At 40.9% G+C, this 26,075-nt stretch overlaps 1 long non-coding RNA gene across 1 annotated transcript in view; it reads left to right on the top strand.

The window, feature by feature from the left end:
* LOC139693533 (uncharacterized) overlaps positions 1-24,054 on the top strand; it is an 821,473-nt gene extending 797,419 nt beyond the window's left edge. The window contains exon 5 of the long non-coding RNA XR_011702059.1: positions 23,953-24,054. This is a non-coding gene — a long non-coding RNA (uncharacterized lncRNA). The remainder of the gene's footprint in view (positions 1-23,952) is intronic.
* Positions 24,055-26,075: the final 2,021 nt, after the last annotated feature.

Raw genomic sequence — 26,075 nt, 5'->3', positions numbered from 1 at the left:
ACAGGAGAATCATTTGGTTGGTGTGCCCATCCGAAACCTACCTTAACCGAAGGTAAAAGGAGGTAGTAAGATAGGTTTCTTGCATGACGTAGATGTTTTTCGTAATTGGATTAAAATCTTTAATATGCGTTTGAATAAATAAGGAACATTTTTTTTTAAATGCAGAGATATGCAGGTAATGGCGAATACGCCAAGTGACGACCGAAGATGGGAAAGAATCAAATCAAGAGCTCCGTCAATAAATCCTCGGTCTAGAAAAGACCAACAAATCGATAAAATAAGATTTGAAAAGATCTCGATTTAAAAATCTTCGCGATAATCGCCGCGTTGAGAAGTTTGCATAGTCCCAAACGATTTGAAGGCCAAGCCAAAGGTCGCCATCTCTAATACCGTGATGGACACAGATGCTCTGTTGTCACATCGTTGCGTGGAGCTCATGTTTGCTCTCTCTGTGGAAAGGTCTCAAACGTGAGAGTCCCTGATAAGTGCCTAAATTCTACTATACGGCCCCCATGCTCCGGGCAATCGTAGTTTAACGACGCTGTGGATTTTTCCCAGCGTCATCATATTTCTTCTTTTGTTTGGTGTTTCTCTCTAGCCCTCAACCAACCAAACACACACAAAACCTTAACCTTAGAAGTCCCGGATAAGCGCGCAAAGGTGGATGTTGCCATGCCATTCGTTGGCATCTTTCTTCGGTGACCTTACAGCGCGCGCGGAGTAACCATAGCTACGACAATCTTCAGCCTGATGTAAGAGCTTTCGAACTGGTCTTCTCTTTTTCGTCCAGCCGACCTTCCTTTCCCGCCCATCCAAGAGTATAAAGAAAAAAATCCCAGTCTTCTTCACTCTTTCCACCCTCCCCTCACTCCTCAATGACTCCTACCAAACCCCCCACCCCACGCATGTCCCTAGTCCTGTAAAATCCGCCCTTTCACTCGTCCTTCCCTTTTCGCCCTTAAAAAGGGAGGCAGTGATGAATCCACCCTATGTCCTCCTCCTTATCTCCAAGTCCCCCCCTCTTTCCCTCTCTTTCTTTCCTTTCCCTTCTCCATCCCCTTTTCATCCACCTCTCCCCACGCGCACATTCCCTTCTATTCCTTTCCTCTCTCTCTCCGTTCCCTTTTCAGTCCCGAGCTCCACAGGAATGGAACGAAACTTCCGGCTCCGCGCTAAGGGAACTATGCGTACCCGGCTACGTGACGCGAAAAACTTTCCCTCTCTCCGGCCTAGGAGAAGGGAGGGAATTCATCCGGCCGATTATTTGCGCGGTTTCTGTTCCCGATGTGTTTTCCCTTCACTCTCACGTCATACACATAAATAATTGCGAGAGGGAAGCATCCCCCTTGATGTGTGTGGAGCAGAGAGAGGCGTGTTGAATATTTCTTTCGCATTGTATTCAGCACGACTCCATAATCTATATCTATATTTTTTCCAGCATCCACCGTTATGTTCGATGGTGACAAAATTTAGGTAGGTGTCTTCATTCAATTAAGAAAAAGGATTTTGATTTTCATCGCATTTTAAATGCCTGCTGGATTATTGAAAATACGGTTCGTTTTCGAAGAGAATATTACCATTTGCATAGTTCTTCCAGATATTGTGATGCTAGAATTAAAGTTTTCGTACTTAGCTGATTGAGTGTATGGTATTCAAAAGTGTATGAAGAACATTTGAATTAGTAGTAATCTTTTGACGGCTTCCTTGGGTTCAGAATTTTTCTCCTCACTCTGCATGACTTCGCGTTACGTCTTTTCAGATATCTGGTAACTTATGAATGACTTTTTGCCTAGAAAAACCTAGCATCTTAATAAATGTGCATGGTATCATAAAAGATACTATTGAAATGCTGGTAATATTGGTAGTAAGTAGTAGTACTTTGTTATTAAGGGTGGCTACCTACAAGTGAGGTCATTTTCGCCATTAATGGTAGCTGAATAATTTTGCAAAAGTAGGATTTTCAGGAAATGGGGAATGGTACTATCTACTCAATATCCCAAAAACCACACATGAGGGCGTGTGGTGGGGGATGTGGTAGTTCACCAGCCATGCATACACAACTATTAGTTCGCACGTGCATTTGGATATGCATTAGCTCATATGCATAAAAACTCGTAAATGTGCACTTACACCTGCCAATACACATTATGCAGTAATTGACCCAATAGCTAAATTTTTATCTTTGAACTAATGTATTCGAATGCTTGAATTCTATTTTGTTATGGTTGCGTATCGGTAGAGCAGGGAGTGAGTAATTGAATCTTTCGGTGACGGGTCTCTCTTTTATTTTATCCAGATGGTCGAATATATGAATATAACACCATAATTATCACTTCAGAATCAGATTCTGGAGATGGAGGCCATGCTGTCGAAACATCATATGTATACGGGAGTGTCCTTTCTCTGTATTGAAATAATTTTTTAATCAAAGTTTAAAATATTTGTGTCGTCGCTGAAGAGCATAAGGAAAGGAAAAATAATAATTGATTTTAAATTAAATTTATCTAAGGAAAAAATTGTCTTTTTTTTAAAGATTAACCAAATTGAAAACAACTCGTTTCAATATGCCATTGGTCCCAGCCATCGCCGTCAGTGACACCTCGTGCCCTGATGAAGGTGGCGTGGGGACCACCGAAGTATTGAAGTGAGTTGTTTTTATTTTGGTTGACCTCTTTATTTTTTTCACCATAATTAAATGCGTGCGCATCAAGTACTAGTTGACGCCCTAAAGGTGTTATCTGTCCTTGGGTCGTGGCGTGGTGGCATTGTTCCCAGGGCCCTGTATCAATCACACTGATGCGCGTCAATACACGGCCATATGCTCGTTCAACTGCGACATGTAGCGGCGATCTTACCTACTCCGCTAACGGTGAGAACCTCGGGTGGTCCCTCCAAAGGGGCCGATGGAGCGGTGCGGCCCCAGGATGACCTCGCGTTAACGGTCACTCGTGCGGGGACGAGTGAGGGAGAGAGTGAGCGGAGGTCGCAGTAGCGAAACCCACCGGACCCTAAATCTCTCCGGATGTCTTCTTTTTCCTTCTCTTTTTTTATAACGCTCCCGAGACGCCGGCGCCACTACCGGGAGACCGAGAGAGAGGGAAGGAGCCGTACGACTCCCACGAGGACCCCTCCATCCCCACTTACACCCCCCCTACTGCCCCCGTTTTGCCCTCCTAACGTACCCCATCACTCCTCTGACTAGGTCGGTGGAATGTTCCATTTCCACCCTCAATGTAACAACGAGACTATCTAACGGTGATATGGATTGGCTAACCAGATCTCCTCGGCCATTGTTTCTGGATTATTACGCGAGTTTTGTGGATTCTGTTTATGTTTAATGAGATATAACGATATCGTCGATATCAGTAGTGACATCTATATCAGTGGTGGCGTCACTCATGTGTTTTCACTTGTTTTCCAGCGTGTATGTAATTTGGACACGGTTGTCCAAGCAGAAGTCTCACTGCATCTGCTCTTTAGAAAGCAGAATCAATAGTGATAGAAAAAGCAAGAGGGGTATATTAAACAGATTACGGATCGTGAAAAAGCCTTTCTCTTGTATGTGTATTTATTTATGCACATATATAATATTTATTTATTCATTTATTTATTTAAATTATTCAAATAATGTGCATCAAGATTACTACATATACCAGCTCAACAGTAACTAATTGAGCTTTACATCTCTACGCATACAGGTAGCGAGAAGGGCATTCACTCAAGCTTGATGAGATAAAGACAACACAACAGGCTACTAAGAATGAAAAATAAAGATAGCTTTCCCTCCCTCATCGTTGTCGGATAATGTTATTCCTATTATTAATATTATTCCCGTGTCTTTTGTTGCAGAAATGACCCCTCAAATCTGTCTGTTATTCACTTAATCTGTCTAATATTATTTACATGATCTCTCCTACCGTAGTATGATGGGCTAACAATACATTTTCAGTGTCATCGCTAAAGAGATATCCTTCCAATGTATATACAAGAGATTTAATCTCTAATTTCTCCTTCTCTCCGTGAGTAATTCACAACCTATCTCCTCTAATACTTTTGATACCCTACTCAGTTTGTCATAGCATCCTTGCACAATTCTAGCTCCTTTTAATCTAATTGATGGCTTAAATTAAACATTCCTACTAATCTGGAGGGTAAAGTCGTGGATTCAGCCGGAAGTCACTCTGAGAAATAATTGGCATATATTTATTGCTTCAAACTTTTACAGATCACTGAATAAATCTGGTGCGGCCCTGTTTTCATTGTTTTGTACTCATAGCAGATCCCCTATTCCTTAATACCCCCTTCTCCTAATATCCTTAAGTTAACAAAATTGGGAAAACTTTACTGCACCTTTACCTGGTGATGATGATAAAGCGTTGATGGTGAAACGTGATCGATACATGAATATATACATAATTGGCAATCAATATTTTGCGGTTAAGCTCGTCAAATTCAAATCAAAAGCAGTCTCTAAATTGTTGCCAATTTTTTTAATCCTTCAGATCTTGTATGATATAAATCATTAATGTCTTAAAATACCACTCTTTTCGACTTTGACGGATGAGGATAGAGTTCTTATCGTTTTGAGCGGCCATAGGTGTGTTGTATTCACACGCTTAGGGAACAGCTGCTTCCCACATTTTACAGAAGTGTCTGGTGCCCGGAAAATCTCGCAGCTTGGCCTTAGCTGGGTATTACAGTTACATGGCACATTCACATCAGAATGATACGGGAATGAGTCATAAATAAATTAGATTTCATTAGAAATATTGTATGTAAATGCAATAAAAATTAAGAAAGATGGGTCTAACTTCGCTTTAGTCAAGCCACATTTGGATTATGCGGCAAATATTCTGTATCCATGGAAGAAAACGCTCATTAAGAAATTGGGAAATCTTCAGAGAAAATCCAATTGGTTTGCTAAAAATTGCTACAAATTGTGAGTAACCGTGACGGAAATTCCGGACGATTTTGGCTGGGAGCCACTTGATTCACGAAGGGATCGCGCAAGGCAGACTTTCGGAACTGTTTACTGGACACTCGAGTATTCTTGCGACACTGAGGGAATTATTATAGCCCCAAAATTATACATTCGCAGATTTTACCACAAGTATAAAAAGAGAGGAATTGAGGCGTCCACGGACAGCTTTAAGTACTCGCTCTTCCTCGCAGAATAAGTAACTAAAGTAAAATTTAACTCAGGAACCCGAAAATATATATTAAAATGCAGATATAAGTTCATATTAGTGCATGAGAATGGCTGGCGTTTTGGCATCCCCCACCACACGCCCTCACGGCGGCTTATGCGATATTGCAGTAGATGTGAGTAATACTACATGTAGTCGAGCTTTGTACCATCCGATCAAACCGAATAATTTCCCCGTTATAACCCCCATTAGTTAGGTACCCCCTGCCAGATAGTACATCAGAGATATTTTTTGATCTTCCACATACGTCTCTTTCCAACTTTCTGTGGCTATCATGTTAATACCAACCTCGCATTTAAATGATATCGGTATAATAAGGATGCAGTAGAGATATGAGACTAAAGTAAAAAGAAATAGTTATTCTGTTATCACGAATTGCATTACGCCAGATAATAATTGTGATCTTTTAAAGGCAGCTTACATTTAGGAATTATATCAAATTTAGTACAGAAGCAAAATTCATTAAACGTTGCTATGATGGAGTTAATCGCGTGATTACCTTGTTAGCAGTCTTCGGATGAGAATCGCCATTATAAAGAAGCCCGAATATTTTCTGTCTCTTGCGGAAATTCGAAAAATCATTGTTGAGCAGACAGTGAAAACATATTACAATCCATTAATATCACGTATAGCTAGGTTATGGATAGTAGACAAGGGAAATGGACTGTACGACTAGCACGTTTATAATGTTATTTTTAAATATAACATATTGATTGTCATTGAATTAGGTATATGTATTTGAAAGCCTAGGTAGTTTCCTTATACTATGGTTACTCCTTAAGAGCCACTCTCGAGTCAGTAGAGTACTGATTCACGCGGAAATATTCCTGTGCAAGTTAGTTCCATCCCATGGAGTGTCATCCCCGTCGGTGGCTGGCAGGGTGCATGTAAGATATATATCGCACCGTCCAATTCCAGTGCCCTCAGCCCGCCTTCTTGCCCGCGAACCTTCCTCCCTTATCTTTTTCTAATTACATCTTCCTCTTCCCCGCCCACTGAGCGTTCCCGTCTGCATATCCACCGCTTCCCTTCCGACCCTTTCCTGCAAACGCCGCCTCCTTGCTAGAGCGCGCACACAAAACGGGCACATAAGACCGACGTCGTGTGCGGTGTGGCGTAAACGCCGCGCCCCCACCCCTACTCTCCTCGTGGGGCGGCGGGCGTTTTCGCGTGAGGTGGGGGAGGGGCGGCGGTTGTCCGTGAACTGTTCGCCCGGGTGGGGAAGGACTGTGCGAGAAGACGGGGGTGTTTTAAGGAGCGCGGACGGGTGGAAGAGGAGGACCACTTACTCGCCTCTTGAGGAGAGGAGGAAATGGCGCTCGCATTTATCGTTTTGAAGGATTTCGGGACTCCTCCTCTCTTTCCATCTCCCTCTCTCTCTCTTTTTCTCCCACTCACGCACTCCCACACACGGGAGGAAAGGGTTTTTAAGGGCTGGGAGGGGGTTTCCCGAGGATGTGACACACGGGAGGTGGTGGCGGGGAGGGGCGTGTGGGGAGATTTCAGATGCTCTTGTCCTCCTTTAAGGAAGTGTGCGAGCCCGGAGATAAGATAGCTCCTTCCTCTCTACCCCCCCCTCCCGCTACACCCTTCTCGACCCCACCCCCATCTCACCCTCCCTTCCATCAGCCTCTCCCTTCCCATCTCTCTCTCTCGTTCCCTGCTTCGCCTTAAAAGGAACACGTGCTAGCTGGGGAGTAGGAGCGGTCTTGGGGCGGGAGCGGAAGGAGTCGGAGGCTGCTTGGATGTGGTCGCCCTCGTATGAAATGGAGAGGAGTGTGGAGGGGGGAGGATGTGGAAGGTTTCTTTTGAGAATGGCGCCGAGAGGAAGGGTTCCCGTAGGATCTTAAAGGAAGAGCCGTGTTTGTGGGGGAGGGGGGTGAGGAAGGAAAGGGTTGAAAGAGGATGGGGGGAGGGGAGAGAAGGATTGAGGGTGTGGTGTCTATGAGGGGAGCCTATACGAGGGATGTTCGGGGAAAGGAAGGGCGGACGCGGGGGTTGTTCGTCGGTGGCTGAGATTTTTTTTTTCTTTGGGTTTTGGAGAGGGGAAAGGGCGGGGCATCTCTTTTCGGTTTCGTTGGGATTGAACGTTAGGGCTCAACCTAGACTTATGCTGGAATTTATTCATCATCCACAATCACTTATATTTACCAATTTCGACCAGTCTGTTAGCGTGCTGTTCTCTTACTCCTATCATTAAGAACACACTCTGGCCTTATTCTGGATGTTTTATTTTGAAAATGTACATTTTGAACTTTCCTTCCAAGAAAGGCCGTTTTGTATTGTCATGAATCGGCATATGTATGCATCGTTTGTTTTACCGCCGGTTCGACCTGAATTTAAATAAATTAAGAGCTAAACGTTTGGTTTAATTTGACGTAAACTGAAATTCTCGAATCGCCCACGCAATGCGTTTCTTTTTTTTACAACGACTAATAGGAACGTCTGATGTTTGACGTTTTGTTTTTAAACGTGCTGTGGAAATAGTCTCTCACTCTTAATACTCGAAATGGATTTGAAGATTTATTTGAATACTTCTCTCGTTTGTTGCTGATTTTCGTAAAAGTTTTTACATTTTTTAAGGAGGTATTGTAATTTTTTATCCCAATATGCTGATAGAATATGAGCCACGATCTCATGTAAATTGAGAACTAAATGACTAAGACTTAAAGGCGAACATGGGTCATATGTCGCGTGACATTCAGTTCTTAATGGGAAACCACTGTTTCTGATTACAAACTCTGAATTAATCATTCACCATATGTTTCTGAAGCGATCAGTGGAAAATTACAAGATTACTTGTACTGAGCGAGAAAAAAACGGTAAAAAATAATTTAAAAAAAATTCATTTGGGTTTAAAAATATTGTAATTTTGCCTCCGACCGCATTGAGGGCCTTCCTCCAGGTAGATATTTTAAACAATTTTCGAAAGTCACAGACGATAGGTCACTGCGTATAACTTCAGCGATCTTCATTTAAATGCCAATCCAATTTTTAATGTAACGAAAAATCTTAAAATATTTTTTTTTACAATTTTTACTCTTAAAAATATTTAACATGTTATCATGAATACTTCATATCTTTATGTTTTAATTTTTGTTGAAATAGCACTGACTGATGCATTCACAAGAACCGCTGTTTTAAATAGGTAGGTAAAACACATCAATAACGTACTACTCTCTATGGCACTGACAAACAGACCAATCAGATGGCATCCATAATATGAATAAAACGTTACTAAGCCCAAATTCTTTCAATTCTCCTAATATTTCTCGTCAAATGAATATGGGGTCATTACATGGTTACGTATTTCAAATTGTTACGGTAGTTAGATGGCTGCCATCACTGAAATATTTTGATAACTGTAACATTGTTTGCCACAGAACGTAAAAATTGGTTTTCGCTAACAGAATATGTATTAGTTTTTTTTATGAGGGAAAGAGATTGAATATTATTTTCATTAAAGTGGGTGTCACATATGTTACGATAAATGGGCATAGAATTTGAGTTTGGTCATCTTTAATGAAACTTAGCACCCTTAACTGACTAGTTTTAGCTCATTTATAAAATTTAGCTTATTTCAGTTACATTGTTGCATAATCTACAATCAAGGACAAAATCAATCTCCTCTCCTGAACGATATGAAAGGGCATTCCCGCCCATATACTTACCGTATTTTTATTCATGGTAGCGTACCATTTAAGGTAGTATTTTGCTTGCTACTGCTGCACTCTTTAACAAGGTTCCTAACCAAATAAGGCACAACGTTATGCCCTACGATCTAATTTACTCTTCTCCAATTTCCTATGCACTCTACCTCCCGTCGCGTCGTCTCGTCCAAAATGTTTTATTTTTTTATCTCTCCTTCCTCACTTGTTTAGCTTTCTATCCCCTGTCACAGTCTTCAACATTCCGTCGCCAATCAAAATACTCTGCATCCAATTTGCCTGCCTCCTTTTGATTATTCCAAACACCCCGCTCTTATCTCCTCACTTGCCTAGTACTTCTTCGTTTGTCTGCCTTTCCATCCATTGTAATGTTGCCTATATTTTCTCTGCACCCACATTTCAGGAGCTTCCAACGTGACACATATCATATTGTATCAGTGAGCTTTGTTTCCACGTCGTGCAAAACTAAGCTCCATATTCCCATCGCATGTGCACAACTACAAATCATGTCGAGTTTCTTGAAGTACTGTACCGTTGCGTTCAGTGCTATCCGTTCTTTATCCCTCCCACAGAAACCAAGCCTCAGAAGCGGGAACGGAGCGTGTTATTTCGTCGCCCTCCTCTCTCCCTCTATGAGATTCCTCCCACGCCCACATCCCCCTCTCCCTTCGGGTAGGGGGAGGCGAGAGAGAAGCAAAGATCTGCTTGGGAATTTCCCCTGCGAACTGTCGAAAATTATGATTCCTTCCATTTTCTCTTCGAGGAATAATAATATCTGGCACAGATTCAAACCCGCCAAAACAGATGTTCAGTGGAAGCCATTGCAATCTTCGGACCCGCGATGAATAAAATTGGAAATTGCCTCAATTGTTTCTTAAAGCTTTTATCTCGAAATATTTTCTTTCCTTACTTTCAAATGAACGAGAAGTCGGACAGCAAATCCGCCGCGTGGTTTTACAAAAAGGAAGTCCATCCCACGGACGATTTTTCAAAATGCAAAAGCGTGCTCCGAGAAGGTCAGCGTTCAAAAAATGTCTGCCCGTGCCTCTTCAATAATTTTCTCATGCAAAATCCCTCGAGGGTGTACATGATGAAATTACCTTATATTTTTCAAGTTTCCCGATCTCCTGGAATTCGCCAAAGTATATTCGTCCAAGTAGATATCGAAGTATCGTTCAAAGATGGCCGGGTGGAGTATCAATGAGCATCTTAAGAAATAGCTAGTTAAATGATATGGAGAAACAAGGCACTTATACAAACCTGTCGTCGTGAGAACGTATATTTTTTTTCAATTTATGAAAGAAATTCAGGGTGACTGCTTATCATATGTGCCATAATTTTCATTGACGTATTGTACGTAGTTCCGGGTATAATCTCGGGAGTAAGGTTTTCAATTTTTTAGAAATAGAAATAAACATTTATTTTCAATAATTGATGCATCATTATAAATTGTCTGGGCGCAAAGCTCATCATCATTATAAACTCTGTGGAAAATTATAAACTCCTTTGGTTAAGACATCACACAATTCCACGATGTGCAGCTTGAAAGTGTAAAGCACCAAATTATGAAGCCTAGATTTACCCTTATTTTACTATATACATGTATATGACCATTTTTATGTATATTTTTTGTTGGGAGAAATCCTATGGAGGCAGTAAAAGTGGATGAAGGGGGTATTGACCAGCAGCGGGATGTTGAAGACTGTAATATAGGGGAGAATGTTGGGCAAAAGAGGAAAGGGAAGGAACAGGATGGGGATGTTGGACGGGATGAAGGGAGGAAGAAAGTACTCAGAGAAGAAGAGGGATCTGATACAGAGTAGGATGCTGGATTTTGTGTTTTGCTAGGAGCCAAAAAATATTTACTTAGCAGCTGTGTCCGTCCAAAAACCTACCTTAACCGGCAGATTACCTAGTAATAATAATAATGTATATGATATTTCGGTCCATACATTGTTGTAGGTGATTGGGTCGTTTTTGTATACCACTTCGCCCCTAAAGTTTCCTCAACGAGTTGGCGGCGAGCTGCTATTAAGTTAACACACCAAAACTTTCCCAGCGCCTACAAAATGGTATGGATTTGAATAACCACTAAGAAGAAAAACGTAGAAATGTTTAAGCTTTCAAATAGTGTATCAGTCGTAGAAAATAAACGTTTAATTCGATTTCTAACAAAAGTGGACACCTTACTTTCGGGACTGTCTCTTATGTGTGTGTTGAGGTGTCCTGGTGGTGCAAATATGCGTAGTTCAGCAAATCAGTACTTCTCTCTCATTTTTTGCCAGCCACAAACGTCATCACTAAGATGGCATTTTTAAGAACGTGCCAGTTGAGTTTATCTTTTCTTATAATCCGTGTTTTCCATAAATGTTCTCCTCCACCCCTTCCTAAAACTTCATTATGTACTCCATTCCTCCATTTAATCTTCATCGTGCTCCTGGAGCACCAAATTTATAATGATTTCTTATCTTATTTTCTTTACGTCTGCCATTATACGTGCGTCGCATTTTGTGGATTATGAGTTTTAAATAGTTAGCCTGACTGCTTGTGCCGTTCTTCACTGGTGGCGGCCATTTGGAGAATGACTAACTGGGTTTCTCACCATAAGTGTTAGGACAAGACGTACGGGTTAGCTCCCCACCAATGAGCGTCGAGTATGAATGTACTAAATAGTATCCATTTGTCAGACTTCCCCGCCAAGTCGAAGCTCAACAGTTCCATCATGAGCGTTTGCTTTGGAATGAAATTCAGCTCTGCCTTACTGAAATAAAGTCGTTAGTGGTAGTGGTTAAGTTACGTTTAATTGAAATGTCTCGATTTTCTTTCTCTTTTTTTACTTTTTTGTGCAAATGTCTGCTCTCATAAATGAACGGACGTTAATGGTCATTTCCTTATAAAGCTTTTAGAATAGAGTCTGATTTGAAAGATTTATATTCTGTGCTGCAGTCTTCTCTTGACTTTTCAACATGTACAGCGAATGAATTTTTAAAATAAGTAACTAGCATTGAATGTGGATTTTTAATGACTGACATCGAGGGACATGCACACAGAGGGACCTAAATACATTTATTTCAACCAAAGTTGGAAAATGGATTGAAGATGGGTGGAAATTATCAATTTATGTTTCAAATGAGGATTCAAACATAACACACTTCGTCATTCTCCAAAATCAGTTCCATAAGGTTTCCTTGAAAGATGCCTAATCCGTCAAAAATGTGGGCTGTAGACCTTCCTTTGAAAAAGAGGAACACAGGATTACGATGCTTCACGTTTGTGAAAGTATTTTTCTTTAATAAATCGATTTATAATACGAGATCTATAATAGTATTTCATACTTCTATTGCAATACCTATATCAGTTTCAACGTAGAGGAGTCATTTTCAATAAGTTCTTCTTCCACAGCCTTAAGGTATTTGCCCGTTTTCTCTTATTAATGATTTTCCGTCCAATATTTCTCCCCTTCATTCCCTCCGTTTATGAACGCAGCCTATAAAACGATACATTTTCTTACCTCTCCAAACGAAATACAACCTGACATGCAATACTGCAGTAAACTCTTCTTCTGCGCCGTGTAATATTTTCCTCTCTTCATTCCGCCTAATATACCTATCCTATTCCTACCCCTTCCTCGAGTGCCTAGCGTTCTCTCCTCTTTCACAGTCCCCAACATACCATTGGCAATCGATATGGTCTGCATCCATCACTCCTGCCTCCTTTGGATTTCTCCCAACAATTCCCCCTCCTCCCTCAACATGCTTCGCCCTTGTTTGTCCTTTCCTTTCTGTCCATTTCATCTTTTCCATCGTTCTCCAATCCCACATTTCTAAAGCATCCAATCTATGACTATCGCTTTGCTCCAACGACCTTGTTTTCTCGCCGTAGTGAGTCACTTTCTATATCAAATTTTGAACGAGCCATTGGTTAAAATTCGTACACAACGTCCCTTTCTTCTATTCTCCCCTCCTTGTGAAAGCTTCTTTGCCTAACCCAATTTTTCTTCTTATGCCCTAACTACTTTGACCATTTTGGTCCAAAACACTTCAGAGATAGGTAAACCCGTCCACCTTCTCTGGTTTTTAACCTCCTATTTTAACATTTAACTTAGTTTTTCTTATTCTCAGAAATCGTATAACCTTTTTATGTCATCCCAAAACTATTTCACCGACTTTCCGATACATTCAACGGTGCTTGCAACACCTTGGCTGACTGGTTAGTCACAACTTGATCATCCTCTAATCTAAAGATTTTATGAATTGTCCTGAGAGGCAATGTAAACTCGAGGTCATTACACGTACTAAACGAAGAAATAGAAACCAGACTTACTCACTCAACCCAACTTTTTCAGCGGTTACCAGCAGCTTTCGTCGCCGGAAGAGAACTGGAGGGTGAAGGCAGGAAATGGGTTAAGGTGTAGGAGAGGGAGTGCCTAGGCGGAAGGTGGGATTTGGGGAGGATTATAGGGAGTAGGTTAATTTCACCCCTTTACTAATTATTATGATAATAAATAAATATGTTCATGGAGTGAATTTGTGTAAAAAAAGATTAGTTTTTATAGAAATAAAAATTATACTTTTTTACGGCGCAGAAACGTGGCCGTAGAGATAAGAAGATATGCGTCAATTAGAGACCTCTGAAGTATGGATGGGGAGGGGGTTAAAAGTAAAATGGACGTAGGAGTAAACATACGATGAATTTCTGGGTGTAGTATAGGAATGAGACGGCCACGAAAATCAGTGCACTCGTGTATAATTTACTTAAGTCCACGCGTAACTTATAATTTAGTCACTTTATTTTTTTGTTTAAATGGTTGAACAGAACATCCTTATATATATATATATATATATATATATATATATATATATATATATATATATGTATATATATATGTATTACACATACAAGGAGATGCTTTTAAATGACTGGGATCAATATATAGGGGCGTCCAGAGAGGCATTTTCATCTCTTATCCGAGAAATCTCTTAAAATCCTTGAAGGGACTAGCTCCGTCGAAGGGAGCAACGTTTTTGTGGCAGAAGGGGAGAATCGAGTTGGAGAAGGACGGGGAGGGAGTTCGGTGGGTAAGGTGGGAGTCGACGCCTAAGGTGAGCCATCCTCAGAAGGCGACACACGGATGGGGGGGTCCTCTATGTCCCTCACTCTCCCTCTCGTTCCTTCCCCTTCGGGGGTAGGCTGCTGAATGGGGGGTGGGGGTTGGTGTTAGGCGAGGTGACGCGCGGAGGGGTTTGTGGCGGCGGTTCGCACCGTGGCTGTTGGAGAGGATGAATAAGGAATCGGTGGTTTATGGGTTAATGGGTTTCGGGTCGATGAACGACGGAGGAGCGCGTTTCGAAAGAGGCCAGGACTATTTTTGTGCGTGGATGCGAATTTTTCGACGAAACGAAATACTCCCCTTTTCATACAGTTTTCTCTCTGCCACCTATCTCTCCTCTCTTTTTTTGCTTTCGAAGAGAGAGGAAAACCTTTTTTCTCCTCCTCTGTCTGTCTCTCTCCCCCTCCCTCCCTTCAGACTTTCCTGTATCCCTACTCTCCAATGAATTATGTAATATTCGGAATTCCGGAAATTTTTATTGAGTTTCATGAACTCATGTAAAATTCTATGTGATGAGTCATGAAAAAGATCTGTGTGTGTACGCATACACACACACACACACACACACACACACACACACATATATATATATATATATATATATATATATATATATATATATATATATACGTGGGTCGCGGTAGTCCAGGGGGTAGAGCGTTAGACTCCTGGATCCTCCTCCTCCACCCAAGCTTTGTGATTTTTCGGGTGCTAGATCTTCCTGGGAAACCATAACCGGCACAGGGAAAGGAACTGGCCCCCCTACCCTGGTGTGTAAATTTCACACGCCGTCCGGCTCAGTACTGGGTGAACTCTACCTTCACCTACCAAACCGACCTTCGGGTTGATTACTGTGTTTATGATTCATATATATATATATATATATATATATATATGTACATATATATATGTATAAAAACCATAAATCATAAACACAGTAATCAACCCGAAGGTCGGTTTGGTAGGTGATGGTAGAGATCACCCAGTACTAAGCCCTATACGGCGTGAGAAAATTCACACATCAGGGTACAGGGGCCAGTTCCTTTCCCTGTGCCGGTTATGGCTTCCCAGGAAGACCTGGTACCCGAAAAATCACTCTAGTGATTGTTGAATTGGAAATTTTGTCCATCTCAAAAACCTACATTAACCGGTAGATTACCTAATAATAATAATATACATATGTTGTTTCTTTGCTGACGAAGGAGTTGTCTTCTGGCTCCTAGAAGTCGGTGTGTGTCACGGTTTATTTTATATATATATATATATATATATATATATATATATATATATATATATATATATATATATACTGTGTGTTCCCCTTGAGGCCATCGTGTAAGGTGCGTCCTCCCCTCGATTTTCCTTCGTGTAGAAGGAAAGAGTGGTCCTTTTCGGCAGGGATATAGTCTCATAATGCTTGGGAGCTCACCTACGCGGTTTGTTTTTGCTTACTGTGATGGAAACCCATTCATGGCTTACATGCAGGTCCGGCGTCCGGAATACTATCTCTCCATCTCGGAGGCGTGACTTGCCTACCTGAGCCATCCATGTCTGAGGCGTCGAAGAAATCGAAAATGTCCTCTCTCTTTCCCATCTTTCTCTCTCATTCTTTATGTGTCAGTCTTTGCTTAATTTTGCTCCCCAATGTTAGAGAAATAGTAGAACCGACAGATTTAAGATGTGATTTTGCGTCAAATGCTAAGCGGTCAAAATATCTCCAAACTGCTGCTCTAGGGGGTACATATTTTTATACTGAGTTCTTTTTACGTTGTCATTAGCTTTATTTCGCCATTATTTTATCGTTCTTCCAGTCAACAGCTGCACATCTCGTTATTGAAGGAGCAGTTTAAACAAAGAATTCGTAAGGCATGTTGCCATTATCATTATTTCCGTTTTACATAATTTTTTACACTAATGACTAACAAAAATTAACAGTAAGCAGCTCTTTAAGTTTTAATTTGTTTGCCTGGTGTGGAATTACCCCCTACCTCACATTCTCGTGGTGACTTGCACTTAACTATGCACGTATTGACGAAAACGATCCAGAAGTGCGAGGGATTTAGGAATCGTTTCTACTTTGGTCATGTTCGTACGCGTTCATTTCTAGGTCATCGTTAAATGTAGAACTAAATTAACGTATCACGGGTGTGGGTGAGGTTAAGAATGCAGAAATTGTGCTGGGCAGAGAGGGAGACACCTGAAGAAATCGGGTGGGTGACGATAATACATTATGAGGAGAAATCCAAAAAATCTGAAATGGTGGGTGGAAGTGATATTGCATATTAGTCGGATGATGAATGTCATGATCTGAGGGAGAAAGTTTAGTACACGTGGTATTGGAAGGAATAGAGTAGGATTACTGAACAGCATGAAGGTATAAGTTACAAGTACAAATAAATGTAGAAGTAAATAATATAAAACAAGCAATACATCTACATAATTCCCTACAAGCCGCAGGGAAAGTGTGTTGGAGGGGTGTATCCATACCAGGCATGCGCAGCACACGGACATATAAAATCACGTATTCAATAGGGAATTCACGTAATGCTTAGATGAGAATAAAATATCCAAAGCGCAGGCATACATTGAAATTCAAATTTGCATGCAAACGAAATCAATCCCAACTTAAAAGGTATCCGCGTTCAAAACAACGCTATTAATGTGAAAATTGAAAATATCGAGCGCTGTCCCAATCCTGTTTATATTTTAAGTGTTGCATTTTAACATTCATTTTGGCCTAATTTATACCGTCGTCAGTATTCCACCTCCAATCGAAATCGTCTGAATCAACGTTTTTCCGCCTCCTTTGTATTTTCCCAAAAATCCTCTCTCCTTCCACACCATAATTCGTACTTCCGCAGTCTTTTTTCTTTTCGTGAACGGTGCCTTTCCTATTCTTCTCCCCAACATTAACATCTCGAAAGCCCCCGATCAACGCCTATTCACTAAACCAAGGAGAATCGATAATTTTTATAATTAACTTATGTATGTATGTGCAAACTATCATCTTACCTTACAAAAATCGAGGGAGCACTAATTGAATCATGGCTATTAATAGTTTTCATTGATCTGCAGAAAAACCGTGTTCTTCGGCATAATACAAGTATTTTGCAAGCCGCCGTGAGGACGTGTGGCGGAGAGTGTTGGGTACCAGCCCTACATTGATAAATATGATTACATATTTGCTCATAATTATCTACATGCACACACACACGTATGCATATAAACTCACATACATACGCATACACGGATGTATATATATATATATATATATATATATATATATATATATATATATATATATATATATATATATATATATATATGAGTGTGTATACACATATATGCATGCCCCTGTGGTACTCTGCGAGCGTCGATGTTGCTGTTTGGAGGGATTCTTTTCATAAGAAGATGAAATGGAATTCGCGAAGAGAAAGTGAAAGGAAAAGAGTAAGGAAATCATAATTGTTTTTGCGAAACCACTCAGTCTTCTGCTAGCTGAGTGACGACAGCGATTTCTTCGCGCGGAAAACGTCCGTCATCTCTCCCTCTGAATTTGACATGGGCTCGGCCGAGCCGCCATCGCCTATCCCCCGCGTCCGCCGCTCCTCCCCGGAAGTCCCTCGCCGTCGCCCTGACCCCATCCCATCCCCACCATCCCCCGGGGCGGCAGAGAGGGTGGATACTCATGGAGAGGCAAACCAACCCCCCTTCCTCCCAAGGGGGGGGGGGTAAATGTGGAAGTAGAGAAGGGGGGGGGGAAGGCGAAGGAGATCGAAATCCTCGCCGGGAGCGGAGGGGGATTTCCCGAAAATCGAGACGTATATTTTGGGGATTTCGGTGCAAGGAAGGGGTTTTCAGGACGCCATGAGAGGAAGGGAAAAGTCTCCTTCTCCCCTTAAGGCCACCTCATTTTTTTCCTCTATCTCTATATCTCTCCATCCCACCCAGCGTTTCCCACATTATCCCGAGGAGGAGAAGAAAGCGTCGGAACAAAAGAGTTGGCTTCCGCGACAACGCCTGGATGGCCGGGGAGTGTTGGGGGGGAAGTGGGGGTGTTTTGGACGGGGGATGGCCGGAGAGTCTGATGGGCGGCGAGTGAGGGAAGGGGAGGTTAGGGGGCGTTTGGGGCCTTAGGAGGGGGCGGTCCCGTGCTCCGTTGTTTAGATAGGACGGAGTTGAAAGTTGCTGACAGTGACATGGATATTATCTCCCATGCCCTCGGGTTGATACTCTCGCCAGTCTGTTTCACCGCTCCCTACGTGTCATCCAAGTAGCATACAAGATAAGACCGCCAAACACACATGCACACACACACGCCCACGCGCATGCCTTCCCTCCCTCCCGCTCCTTAAACTCGCGCCAGTGAGGTTCGTGTTCGGTAAAGTTTGAGATCGTGGAACACTTTCGTTCTCTTCCGACGGGAGAGAATGTTTCCACCCTGCACCGGTATGCGTCGCGGAAGCAGTTACGGAGTCGGGAGCTGTGTCCTCTCGGGGACGTTTCCTCTTCTCTTGAGAGGGTCTTTTTTTTTATCTCGCGTCGACGCGACGGTGACCTCGTTTTGTGTAATAATTGGGTGAACTCTCCTCCTCTGAGAGGCACTGCCCGGTTAAAAGTTTCCTTATCCCTGGAGGAAGCGAAGATTCTGACCTTGGTTGAACAACTGGCCGATGAGATTACGCTTGTGAGAGCACTTTTCACGTGTCTAGCTCGATCGTCGGTGGAAAATCTTAGACGGGCGTTTTTATCTTGCTACTCATTGTTCGTTTAAAGTTTAACTATCCAATCAACCGTGACCTATAACCCGTTATCTAATATTTATATGCAGAAAATGCTCAGCCTATCCTTCATAAGTCATAGACCGGCATTTGGCTCGCTTATGTTTATTACCCTCTTCAGCATCCATTTACATAAGGGATTCCTCAAGGTGTAATTTTTTCTACGATATTAAGATAGGGTATTAAATATTATCGGAATTGAATTGGTCCTAACTATTAAAAAGAGACGTTTCAGGCGTGATATGGTGGAATTATCATGATTAATTAAAAATTGCCTATTTTTAATTGATAAGTTGGTACTGTTGGACATTCGGTGCGTCATTTGGTGGGCTTTGTTTGTCTGTGTTTATGAATTATATTTCAATATACATCTGTATTATTCGTTGTTGTATTTGTACAGTGAATTTTGCAAATTAATCGAGTGATTGATGAGTGGGGTTGAAGTCAAGTTACTCCGTTACGTATGTCATATCATGATGATCGTAAATTAATATCATCGCAAAATTCCATATCGGTTATACACTGCACATCGTGCGAGGGGAGAATGAGTTCTTAATCAGCCTGTGGCGGTGTCTACGATATCTCTCTTATTTTATTCCGGTGACCGAATCTGCCCATTATAATTTACTACCTTAATTATACCTTCAGTGTCGCAAGCAAACTCAGGCGCACTGTACCATCCTGAGTTCTAGGTTTTAGCGGTTCCCTTCGTGAGTCAAGGGATTCCAACCTAATTCTTTCAACATTGCCGCCACGCTGACCCTCCTTTCGAATCAATTTTTAACAAATCCTTCGGATTTACTATGAAACATTTTTATTACTGATTAGCGTTTTCTCCCATGAATTCCATATACTTGCCACGTATTACAAATTTATTATTTTTAATTCGTAGACACTTCTCTTATATTTTCATTTCATTTAAATAGAAACCCATTCAAGGAAGACGAGCTACTTTCAGGCTGACCCGCATATTCATCTTGTGTGTATACCCCATGAAAGGATTGTTGTCAGCGTAAAAACGAAGTATTTGTGAACAGAATTAAAAAATAAAAGATAAGGTGAATATTTGAACAAAACCCCATTAAAGAGCATTATGGTCATGTTTAAAGAAGGGAGACCAGTCGACAGTGCCATCCCTAAATAGTGACAGGCAAAAACTCACCACCAGTTAAGAAACGTACATTCATTATTTTAATAGCGTTTTTAATGATCGTTCACAGGAACATTGCGAGTCAATACCAGATCGGTTCCATGACCCTAAATGTCTGAAATGGTAATATATTCTCATGGAATTGAACGTCAACTTAAATAAATCAGTCTAAACAAATCGCCAGACCTTGGCGTATTCCTTCATTGCGTATTCAAAACAATGGCCTCTGAGTTAGCTTCTTATTTGGAAATAATATGTAATAAATCCCTAAATGATCGCGCCGTGGCCAAAGACGAAAATAGCCAATGTCACTCCTAGATTTTAAAAAGGCGGCAGAGAAGACTTGAGTAATTACCGATCCATCTCTCTCACATTCATTTTATGCAAAATTTAAGGGCACATAATCATTCAATTATGTTCACATTTTAAGTTCAATGATGACGTTTCTCGATTCTCAGAGTTAACTTACAAAAAACCAACACGGTTTCCGAATTGATAGATCTTGCGAGACCCAACTAAAACTTTTCCTTTGTGATATATTGGCCTCCGGTGAAAATAATGTTCAGGTTGATGGAATATTTCTAGATTTTAAAAAGTCATTCCACTACGTCCATCATAGGAAGTTGATTCAAAGTTGGGAAGCTACGGTATTGTTAAGTGTTTAATAAACTAGATTAATCAATTTTGAACAGACCACGAGGAAAGGGTCGTCATAGACGGAGTATCTGCTGCTTTATCAAAATATATATGGCAGCAATCGCGTAGGAGTTAATTAGAATTGAGAGTGTATGGATATATTTTGTCGATATCTTGCATATTAATGCCAGCATGTTTTTTAAAAATTTAATAGACCCATATTTTTAACAATTTTACCGAATGGTTTGAATATACATATGCTGTTGTTGAATATTGTTGCATGTAAGTACCTTCTTTCGTGTAATTAACTTTGTTCGAGTGCATGATCAAACCAATATTGCTGCAGAAGTGACATGATTGGGTTTGTGCATGCTTGGCTGATGACCTAAAATCTCCCGACACACGCCCTAGCGACGGCTTGCGTGAAATTGTGTAGATGTAGTTCACCTCTTATGAGTTGCTTCACTCACAATACATATATAATCGTGTGTGTGTATATATATATATATATATATATATATATATATATACATATACATATATATATATATATATGTATATGTATATATGTATATATATATGTATATGTATATATATGTATATATATATACATATATATATACATATATATATATATGTGTATATATATATGTATACATATATATATATATATATATATATATATATATGTATGTATATATATATACATACATATATATATATACATACATATATATATATATATATATATATATATACATACATACATACACATGGTCACATACACACATACACACATGTATAATTTTTTTACGTAATCTACCGTTTAAGGTAGGTTTTCGATGAACACAACTACAAAAAAAAAATCTCGTAACAAAACACAATACAGCATCCTACTCTACAACAAGTCCCTCTTCATCTCTGTGTACTTCCTTCCTCCCTTCATCCCGTAACATCCCTATCCTATCCCTGCCCTTTCCTCGTTTGCCTAACATTCTCCCCTCTATTACAGTCATCAACAGCCCATATGCTTTTCATCCATTTTTCCTGCCTACCAATGATTTCTCCCAACAATCCCCTCCCCTCGCCCTCCATACCTAGCACTTCCTCATTTGTTTTCCTTTCGGTCCATTTCACCTTCTCTATTCTTTTCCACACCCACATTTCAAAAGCCTCCAATATGCGACTACCCTCCTGCTTTATTAACCATGTCTCCGCGCCGCACGCTACGCTCCATATCCAAGTATTCACAAGCCTTTTCTCAAAATCCTTACACGACGTTCCTGACTTCAACTCCTTCCTCCTTGTGAAAGCCTCTTTGCCTAGTGTAATTTTTCTCCTTACGTCCTTACTACTTTGACCGTGCTGGTCCAAAACACTTCCGAGATAATTAAACTGTTCTACCTGCTCTATTTTTTGCCCTCCTATTTTAATGTTTACCTTAGCCTTTTTCTTTCTGGAAAATCGCATATTGTTTACATTTTTATTAATATTGATTCTCATCCCATACCTATCGCGTGTATTCTCATCCCATATCGAGTTTCCAATTCACTTAGCAATGCTTGCAACCCCTTGGCTGACTCACAAACTAAAGCTTGGTCATCATCAAACCTAACGGATTTTACCAAGTCCCCACTGTCTTTCATTCCTACCTCCAGGTTTTCCCATTCCTACCTCCAGGTCTTCCCATGCCTCTTTAATCATTTCCTCCGCATATGCATTTAACAGCAACGGTGATAATGGGCAACCCTGCCTTACGCCTCTTCCTAACACTGCCCATCCGGACTCCCCGTTCCCCACTCGCACCTGAGCAGTCTGAGACATGTACAGGTTGCGGATTAGCCTCCTGTCCATCCTATCTATTGCTATTTCTTCAATATACTCATACCTTTTTTCCCAATGTACTCTATCAAACGCTTTTTCTAAATCTACGAAACAGGCAAATACCTCCTGGTTGTATTCTATATTCCTCTCGATTAGTGATCTCATTACTGCAATGGCATCACGCGTACCTCTCCCCTTCCTAAACCCGAACTGATCATCCCCTAAGTAATCATTTGCCTCGCTCTCCACCCTTTTGTAATGATCCTGAGAACAACTATACCTTGCGCGGGATATCAAACTTATCGTCCTATAGTCCTCACATGATGTAGCCTTTACCTTTTTCGGAATAGGAACTAAAACTGATCTCACAAGAACTTCCAGCCAGATTCCTTCCTCATAGACACTACGAATCAGCCCATATAGCCTCTTCCTCCCATATTTTCCTAAACATTTTAGTAGTTCCGCAGGAATATTGTCTACCCCCACGGCCTTAGTTTGTTTCATCTCCCTTAATGCCCTTGCTCTCTCATCGTCGAGTATGTCTGGACCTAAGCTATCTTCATCTACGTCATGGTCCTTTTCTATGTCTAACCTTGTCGGCCTAAGTTCTTTACCATAAAGTGCTTCTATGTATTTTATCTCTCTTGGATATTTTCTATGTCATCTTCTTCCCTTCTTACTTCCCGATGGTGATTTAACCTTGCTGTACAGCGCACCAACTTCACCCTTCCTCTGCAAACTTTTTTTATCCTCGCACTGCGTCTTCAACTATGCTTCTTTTGCTCTATTTGTTGTCCGTCTGAATTTAATTTTTAACTCTTCGTACTTATTTGCGCCTAACTTTTTGCTTACATTCTTCCGAATCATCTCATCCGTAATCCATGGTTTCCTTATCTTTCTCATTAACGGTTCCTATAGTTTCTTTTGAGGCTTTCGATATCCCTTTCTTGATACATTCCCATTTTTCTTCGATAGTACTCGGCTCTTTACCGTCTTCCATGATTTTGTCTGCAGCCTAATGATACTCCTTCTGTGCCAATCCATTTAATGCACCTAAATTGCATTTTCTAACCCGCCGCCCCTGCCTTACCTTTTTGAAACTGACGCTGCAGTTCATAACAATTAAATTGTGGTCACAGTCCGCTCCCGGGAAATTGTGTGAATTGATTACATTGCTTCTGAATCTCTGCCTAACCATAATAATCAGTATATAATATATACTTATATAAATATAGTCAAGGCGAATGATCTTTACACTCTGAAATTGTTGCATCTTAAAAAGATATATATTTTATTGGGGTATATGCATATATATATACCCCACCGAAGTTTCGAAAGCGGTCCCATCGGCTGTTGTGCCGCGTATATGAAACTGCTGTCCCGACGCCTTTCCAGACGAAAATAATGTGAAGAAGATGCAGGGTGTTGGGACAGTTATATATAAGATGGGGGGGCGGAGCCTGGTAAGTCTCCCTTATCTCTTTCTAGCAGTGTCTAGACCCAAACGCCAAAATGTGCACGTGACGGGAGAAATGTCACTTAAAACCCTTCTTACTCTTTTTTCCGTTTCTTCCAGAGCACCTGAGTCGTCGGCGGAGCATGGCGCCGCTTACGCACGGGCTCCTCTACGCTAAGGAAGCCAACAGGACATCGGGGACGACCACTGCATGACCTTCAGTAGAGGTGAGTGAATGCTGATGCTTTTTCCCTCTCTTGTTTCTCCGCAATCCACGGAGTTTCCCCGTTTCTATAGCCGATGATCAGCATCTTCCTGATGTCTCGCGGGCGAGAAAGTGATAGCGAAATATATCTACGGTGAAGTTCATGCCATATCGCATCGCTATTTCCAACCAACCGAGGAGATATGTAATATTGACTTCACTGCGGTGTTTTGATAAATAATTATTTTACTAGGCCAGCCTTTACCATGAGGGTCATTCGGTCAGTGTATTAATTTTACTTAATCCAAAAATATCCAAAATTATTTCTTTAAAGAAATATTCTTTCGCTCATCATGTACACACAGACCTTTCAGGACTTTTTAAAAATGTTGGTGGTATTTCATTCATGAGCATTCTTATTTCCGCAGATTACATTCAATATATTGCCCATGGCAATAGTTAAATGGGTGGAGCGGATGGTATTGTCCATGTATATTTTTCGTGTGATTTTTTTAATCCATCCATCCCGCATTACTTTTAATTTTTTTCTCGACGCTACTTCAAGTAAAAAATTAGAATCATGGAGATTTTTTGGAGTAAATAAATAAGCTCTAATCAGGGCATTAAGTATCAGCCAACCGCTCGTCGACTAGCCGCAGGGATTTTCTGCAATGCCCGCCATCACAATACATATAGGAGGAGGTGCTGCAGGAAGTTTTCCTCTGTACAAAAAGTTGCCCTTTTAGTCAAGTGTTCCTAAACCCTCAAATCTCCTCCTTCGCCTTTTCTTGGCTTTCTTCGGCTTCCGCAGTTCATTGATTATCGCAAAGTTGAGACCATCTCTTCGCCTCTGCTGGATTACAGCTGCCACCGATACCATATTTCAAGAATGGACGAATAAAATGAAATCGTATTGCCACAAACGCCTAGATCGTAGAACAGAACAACTCTTAACACCCCCAGGGGACGATTTCCAAGCTAGCTGCCGTGATACGTCCCTTCGCCGTGTAAATACGCATCAGAACTGTCTGCTTTTGCGTGTCATTCCACCGTAATTGCTTGTTTGCGATATTCCATTCGACTCTTAGTGTTAAGTGAATCTCAAATAAGACTAAATCGCTGGTTAACGCATATATTGCGTATTAACGTTTTGGAGAGTATGATGTCCATCTACTTATCGTAAAATATCGTCTAATCATATGATCCATGTGAATTTGATATCCGATTTGGAATTTGATGCCAGGGTTTTAGTCTCAATATGTAAATTGTACAATATTCAAGTTCAAACGCTGCGCAGATATTCTATTCGGCTGAATAGTTATAGGTTGCCGTTCCGAATTTGGTTTTACGATTTTTTTTTGCGTTCAGTCGATTCTATATTTGCTGGTTCGGTCAGGAAACTTCTAGTTGAACGGTTTTTGCCTGCCTTTAGATGATATTCATTGGTGTTTCCATTTATTTAGCCGTAACTAGTCGATGGTGAGGAAAAGCTAAACTCAGCTAAACCTTTTCATCAAAGTAGCGGTTTGGTCGATTGCTGTTCATTGGTGGTTTACGTTTTGTTGTGCAATGCCCTCTGGAAAACTGAGGAATTTCAGGACCTTTTGGTAATTGGCAATGTGAACGCTCTTCTTGTTCAAGAAAGTGAAGAAAGCTTTCGTCTGGAGTGTCCCAATAGAGGTGAGCATCTCGAGAAGTGTGAAATGCTTTGTTGTCACCCCAACTCGAAGCATGACGTTAAAAGAAAACACATTCTAAACTTTAAGAATTGCCTCAAAAGAAATTTCTTCGCCGTCAATTTCGTCCCAATAAACACTAATTATTGAGATAACCACTAATTGGTGATGCAATTTGTTAATATTTATTTCTAAAATCATTAGTTTTAGTAAAAAAAATCTTTTAATCTGGTAAGATGTACTTAATTTTCCAAGGGACAAGGGTTGGGTATTTGGGCACCAGACATTAGGGAATCTGGTCCGCGTACCCCTTTCCTATAATATATCCCGCGTCCCCTTCCCCGATGACCCCCAGGCGACTC

This window comes from Hetaerina americana, unplaced genomic scaffold (genome assembly GCF_022747635.1).
Source record: "Hetaerina americana unplaced genomic scaffold, ioHetAmer1.1.p SCAF_5, whole genome shotgun sequence".
NCBI classification, from domain to species: Eukaryota; Metazoa; Arthropoda; class Insecta; order Odonata; family Calopterygidae; genus Hetaerina; species Hetaerina americana.
This window is presented reverse-complemented; position numbering and strand designations above follow the sequence as displayed.